A 7,626-nucleotide genomic window follows, 5' to 3' on the forward strand; every position below is an offset into this window, starting at 1 on the left:
CACGAGACACTTGTCTGTGCAAGTTTCTCTCTCTGTGTACTAAAAGAGAGTTGTTAGCTTTACTTTTGTAAGATACGAAGTGTTGGTATTTTATTTTGAATTAGACGCAATCATTGCACCACAATGTACAAGTAGCACATTGTAGAACTACCTGCAGCTGACACGCGAGTCTCTGTCGGAACGAAAAATGTCACAAAAACTTCACGAATTTGGTGCAACACATTAACAAGAGGAATTAAGGCCAGAAGAGTGGCCTGTAGCTTTATTGAATTCCCCCTTCATATCTTTCAAAAGTGGAGCTAATTAACCACTTGACCTCTGAAAGATTTTACCCCTTTCATGACCAGAGCATTTTTTACTAATCGCCATAATCAGCACTGTGCTATTTTAACTAGCATAGGTGTGCACAGCCTATGGCATTAGGGTGTGCACCCCAAAACGCAAACACACATACATATATATATACATATATATATATATATATATATATACACAAGGGCAGATCCACAAAGATCTGCCCCGGCGCAACGTATCTGAGATACGCTACGCCGCCGTAACTTACTTTTTTAGTTTTGAATCCTGGAAGAATTTGCGCCGTAAGCTACGGCGACGTAGTGTATCTCTCGCGGCGTAACGGCGCCAAATTTAAATCGCCGAGTAGGGGGGCGTGTTTCATTTAAATGAAGAGTGTCCCCGCGCCAAACGAACTGCGCATGCGCCATCCCTAAATTTCCCGCCATGCATTGCACTAAATGACGTCGCAAGGACGTCATTTTTTTGGACGTGGACGTAAATTACGTCCATCCCGATTCACGAACGACTTACGCAGAAAAAAAAAATTCAAATTAAACACGGAAACGACGGCCATACTTAACATGGCAAGTCTAACTATACGCCGCAAAACAGCCGCTTTAACTATACGCCAGAAAAAGCCGACTAGAGACGACGTAAGAGAATGCGACGGCCGCGCGTACGTTCGTGGATCGTCGGAAATAGCTAATTTGCATACTTAATGCGGAAAACGACGAGAACTCTACCCAGCGGACGCCGAAGTATTGCATCTAAGATCTGAAGGCGTACAAAGCCATACGCCTGTCGGATCTAACCCAGATGCCGTCGTATCTTTTTTTGAGGATTCAAACCAAAGATACGACGCTGGAAATTTGAAAGTACGCCGGCGTATCAGTAGATATGCCGGCGTACTCTCTTTGTGGATCTGCCCCACACTCTCTAAATAAATGTAAACATTTTAAAATGTAGTAGGGTAGTGGATGGTGTCAGTTTTTTAATTTTTATTATTTTATTTTTGTATTTTTTTACATTTTATTTATATTTTTTATAATTTTTTAGAAGCTTTGGTGAAATATCAGCAGGGGGAATCTGCGCTGCACAGGGTGATAAGGTTGTGCCCAGGCACACCCCCTGCGCACGCCTATGTTAACTAGCAATTGGGCGTTCATGCAATACTCTACCTAAGTCCCCTTTCACATTGGAGCGGGAGCCGCGGTGGCGAAATTGCGGCGCTATACCGCCGGGATTGCCGCGGGAATCGGCCGCTAGCGGTGCGGTATTAACCCCCGCTAGCGGCCGATAATGGGTTAATACCGCCCACAATGCGCCTCTGTCGCGGTTTCCCATTGTTTTAAATGGGAAGGAGCGGTGAAGGAGCGATATACATGCCGCTCCTCTCACTGCTCCAAAGATGCTGCTGACAGGAGATTTTTTGCTCTCCCGCCAGCGCATCGCCTTAGTGTGAAAGCCCTCGGGCTTTCACATTGAGTAGGCAGTGAAGGAGTTTTTCAGGCGGTATAGCAGTGCTATTTTTAGCGCTGTATCGCCTGAAAAACTCGTCAGTGTGAAAGGGGTCTAAATTTAAAGAAAAATCACACAAAATAAGCTTAACTTCAGTGGTATTTGATCACCACTTGTTTTTTTATTTTTTGCGATATGAGTGAAAAAAAAGACAGAAAATTTTGAAAAAAAAACAATAGTTTTTTTTTGTTCTGTTTCGTAGGTTTGTTTCCATTAGTTTTTCGTAAGACGCCCGTTTTCCTGTTCGTTCCCGTTCGTTTTTCGTACAACGAGATTTTTTCGTATTCCGATCGTTTCGTATTTTCGTTATCGTTTTATTTTCGTACATGCGGGATGGTTCGTTATTCTGTTTAATTCATGTTCGTTACTTGTTTGACAATAATTTTCGTGAATTTTCGTCAATGATTTGCATTCTGTGTTTTGGATTCCTTTTTCTGTTCGTGTTTTCGGTCGTGTGTTCGTGTGACATCTATGACAATTTGTTGTGGATGTCATGTGGGCATGCGACTGAAGATACGAACAGAAAAAGGATTTTCGTCATTTTTTACTTTCGTAAATATATCGCGGGATTCGCGGCACTTTCAACACGCGGCTCATCCTTATTAACGATTGTTAAGCCCCATACACTTGGTCAGACTTTTTTAACAACAAACATAAAAACAATCGTTTTCCGTTCGTTCTCAGAAAATTTGTTCGTTTTTAAACTCCATCAGAAAACCATTTTTGGGTTCAAAAGTCTGGCCAACTGATCTCCCTTCAGATGAAAATCCACAGAAAAGTTTATTTGGCTTTACTGTACTACTCAGCACAAAAGAGAAGCTGCTTTACTAACTACACTCACTGCCCATTCAAAAAAACGAAAATTACATCTGTGGCAAGGGATTTACATTTTGTGTTTTGGGTCCTTTTTCTTTTGGTGTTTTCAGTCGTGTGTTCGTGTGACATCTGTGGCAAAAGATTTGCATTCTGTTGAGTCCAAAATACGAACAGAAAAAAGGAATTCAAAATACAGGGTGCGGGTCTTTTGTTGTGGATGTCATATGAGCATACGGCTGAGGATACGAGCAGAGAAGGGATTCAAACAAGATACAGAGTGCAAATCTTTTGTTGTGGATGTCGTGTGAACATATGGCTGAGGATACGAGCAGAGAGGGGATTCAAACAGGATACAGAGTGCAAATCTTTTGTTGTGGATGTCGTGTGAACATACGGCTGAGGATACGAACAGAGAGGGGATTCAAACAGGATACAGAATGCAAATCTTTTGTTGTGGATGTCGTGTGAGCATGCGACTGGGGACAGAGAAGGGATTCAAACAAGTCACAGAGTGCAAATCTTTTGTTGTGGATGTCGTGTGAACATACGGCTGAGGATACGAGCAGAGAGGGGATTCAAACAGGATACAGAATGCAAATCTTTTGTTATAGATGTAATTTTCGTTCTTTTGCCGTTTTCGTTTTGTCGTATTTTCGTCAGATTGTTCGTTCGTATTTGCGGTTGTTCGTTATGCGGCTCATTCGTAATCCCGCCGTTTTCGTATTTTGGTGCTTTAATTTTTTCGTATGTACACATTATTCTGCGGGTACGAAAATTAACATTTTCGTACGAAAATAACATTCGTACGAACGGGAATGCACATATCTAGTTTTTATTCTTTGCTTTAAAACATATAGCAGATCCAATAAAAGATATACCAAAAAAAAATTGAATTTCTTAAAGAATTTAGGTCAATATGTATTTTGCTACACGTCTCTGGTAAAACAATCCCAATAAGTGTATATTGGTTTGCGTGAAAGTTATACTATCTGGTATAGATATTAGATACTGAGATTTTTTTTTGTTTTTATACTGGTGATGGCGACGATCAGCGAGTTATAGTGGGAATGTAAAAATTAAAACTCAAAGAAAAGGAAATAGCGCTGTTCAGGGATGATACGCAAGGAATGTACCCTTATGGCCCCGTACAGACGACCGAACATGTCTGCTGAAACTGGTCCGCAGACCAGTTTCAGCAGACATGTTTGGTCGTCTGTACAGCTGAGCGGACAGGATTCCAGCATACATTTGCCCGCCGGGCCTTTTTCGAGCGGGCAAATATTTCTAAACCTGTTTAGAAACATGCCCTCTGGAATCCTGTCCGTCGGACATGTTCGGTCGTCTGTACAGACCTACCGTACATGTCCGAGCGGCCGCCATCCCTCGCATGCGTCGAATGACTTTGACGCATGCGTGGAAGCATTGAACTGCCAGGGCCGCGCACGTCGCCGCGTCAATGGCGCGGCCTCGTCGCCGCGTATCGAGTACGCGCGGATTTCTGTATGATGGTGTGTACAGCCATCATACAGAAATCTCCGGGCAGACATGTACGCTGAAAACGGTCCGGCGGACCGGTTTCATCGTACATGTTTGCCCATCTGTACGGGGCCATAGAGGCAGGGGCGGACTGACAACTCATGAGGCCCCTGGAGCAATAGGAGATTATGGGCCCCCGGCAATAGATTATGGGGCCACACAGTATACACACACGCACATACAGTATGCATACACAGTATATACACACAGACACACAATATACACACACAGTATACATACACACAGAATACACATACACACACTGAAAAGGTAATGGAGAGGCGGGGCAGCTATAATCTTGGGATTTTTTTAAAAACACAGATTTTTACATACTGTCCCTGGTTTGACTGAGGCTGGCAACCCTGATGGGGGCCCCCTAGTGGCATGGAACCCTTGGGCAGTGCCCGAGTGCCTGAATGGTCAGTCCGCCCCTGGATAGAGGAAATACACAGGGAAATTAACCCCTATTGATGTGATGAAAGTAATTAATATAATAGGCCACTAAATAATCAAATATTAAATTAATAACTAATAATTGGCATGTAAATAAACTGAGCTGCGTTTAGAGTTCCATAAAGTGCATGTGATCCTTTTAAAGTGGCATGTGTAATCAAGAAATAAAAACTTATAAATAAAATCTGAGTTATGTAAGTGAAATCATCAACATATAATGAACCAATAAGTGCCCATGTTCAAAAAACTTCAAATAAAGTGACATGTGCTGAATCCAAAAGGGCGTAAAGTCATCAACAGTACATCAACTGGTATGTGTCCATATTCAGGAGATGTCAGGAAAATAACATGTGCTCTCTCCAAAAAGTGACAGTCTATAAAGTGATCCTGTGCCGCACAAAGAAAGTGACTTTTCCGTGCTCCCCTCCTTTTTCTGTGCTCCCCTCCTGTATATGCACTCACCAGAGCGCCTCAAAAGGCGTAAAAGGCGTTGTTATATCACGGTGTCCCCCTTTGCCGGGATATTCTGCCAGTCCTCTGTGTTGTCCCAGAAACGATCAGATCAGGTTTCCCAGGAAGGGTATAACTCCTCCGTGAGTGCTATAATAAAATCTTCACCTTCTTTTCCACCTCCGTAGTAAATTTATGAAACCTCATAGCATTTATCCATAAAGCAAATCTGTATTTTATTGTTAAAAATATTTTAGTAGTTTAAAAAAGACAGAGCTCCAGTGCTCTGGCGAACAAGTAAACACAAGAGGCAGTTCCCTGGTCCCGGCGTGCGTTCCACACCGCGTTATCGGAAAAAACAGAAGTCTCGGATGTGACACATTGCATACCTAGTTAGTCCTGACTTAAGCGTTTCGTCGTTCGTGTTATTCATTCTTATAGTGGGACTGTGATAGTGTGGCGGGCAGTCTGACACTAGCTGACGCTTGCTGGGGGGTACACGAATTGACACTGACATCAATAGTGACACTATGGGGGTTATTTACTAAAGGCAAATCCACTTTGCACTACAAGTGCAAAGTGCACTTGAAATTGCACTGAAAGTGCACTTGAAAGTGCAGTCGCTGTAGATCCGAGGGGGATATGCAAGGAAAATAAAAAACAGCATTTTAGCTTGCACATGATTGGATAATAAAATCAGCAGAGCTTCCCCTCATTTCAGATTTACAGCGACTGCACTTCCAAGTGCACTTTCAGTGCAATTTTAAGTGCACTTTGCACTTGTAGTTTGCACTTGTAGTGCAAAGTGGATTTGGCTTTTCGTAAATCAACCCCTTATGGTATTGAATTACGAAAGGCTAATAGAGTGTGCACTTTGCAAAGTGCAGTTGCTCCAGAGCTTAGTAAATGAAGTAAAGCTATATTTTGCAAAGAATACCCAATTACGCTCAAGAAAAATAAAAAAAAAAACAGCATTTTTGCTTGTAAATGATTGGATGATGGTAGTTAGCAGAGCTTCTGTTTATTTGCAATTCTACAAGAGCAGTTGCTCCAGAGTTTAGTAAAGTGCACAGTGTGTATGCCTTCAGTAAATCAACCCCTAAGTCTCCATGCACACTGGGCTTAAAGGGGTTGTAAACCCTGGGCCGGATTCAGGTAGGGGCGCGCATTGTTACGGCGGCACAGCGTATCGTATTTATGCTACGCCGCCGTAAGTCAGAGAGACAAGTGCTGTATTCACAAAGCACTTGCCTCCTAAGTTACGGTGGCGTAGCGTGAATGGGGCCGGCGTAAGCGTGCGTAATTCAAATGAGGATGTTGGGGCGTGCTTTATGTTAATTTTTGGTGATCCGACGTGATTGACGTTTTTCCCGAACGGCGCATGCGCCGTCCGTGGAATTTCCCAGTGTGCATTGCTCCAAAGTACGCCACAAGGACGTCATTGGTTTCGACTTGAACGTAAATTACGTCCAGCCCCATTCACGGACAAGTTACGCAAACGACGTAAAATTTTCAAATTTCGACGCGGGAACGACGGCCATACTTAACATTGGCTACGCCACCTAGGGGGCATGTTTATCTTTACGCGGCGTATCTCTTACGGAAACAGCCCAGAGGCGATTAAGTTTGCATGTGCTGCGCTATATAAGTTTCCATTCATTCATTCATATCTTTACTGCGATGGGCAAGCGTACGTTCGTGAATCGGTGTATCTAGTAATTTACATATTCTACGCCAAAATCAACGGAAGCGCCACCTAGCGTCCAGCAGAAAAATTGCACCCTAAGATACGACGGCGCAGGCCATCGTATCTTGGCTAGGTTTAAGTGTATCTCGGTTTGAGCATACACTTAAACTTACGACGGGCTTAGATTCCGAGTTACGTTGGCGTATCTACTGATACGCCGGCGTAACTCTTTGTGAATCCGGCCCCCTGTTTTTTTTTAACCACTAGACTACCGCCCGCCGTCAAATGACACTGTTCACTGTGTAAATGTGAATAGTCCCAAAATTGTGTCAAAAGTGTACGATGTATCTACCACAATATCGCAGTCTTGATAAAAATCGCAGATCGCAGTAAAACATTTTTAAAAAATAGCAGTAAAAAATGTTTTAAAAATAAAAATGCTATAAATCTATCCCCTATTTTGTAGCCGCTATAACTTTTGCGCAAACCAATCAATATACGCTTATTGTGATTTTTTTTACCAAAAATATGTAGAAGAATACATATCGGCCAAAACTGATTTTTTTTACATTTTTGGAGGATATTTATTATAGCAAAAAGTAAAAAATATTGCTTTTTTTTCAAAATTGTCGCTCTTCTTTTGTTTATAGTGCAAAAAATAAGACATCATCAAATACCACCAAAAGAAAGATCTATTTGTGGGGAAAAAAAAAATATTAAAATGTAATTTTGGTACAGTGTTGCATGACGCGCAATTGTCATTCAAAAGTGTGACCGCGCTGAAAGCTGAAAAATGGCTTGGGCAGGAAGGGGGTGAAAGTGCCCAGTATTGAGGTGGTTAATGAAAATAACAAACGTGATATTTGCAGTGA

This window comes from Rana temporaria, chromosome 7 (genome assembly GCF_905171775.1).
Source record: "Rana temporaria chromosome 7, aRanTem1.1, whole genome shotgun sequence".
NCBI lineage: Eukaryota > Metazoa > Chordata > Amphibia > Anura > Ranidae > Rana > Rana temporaria.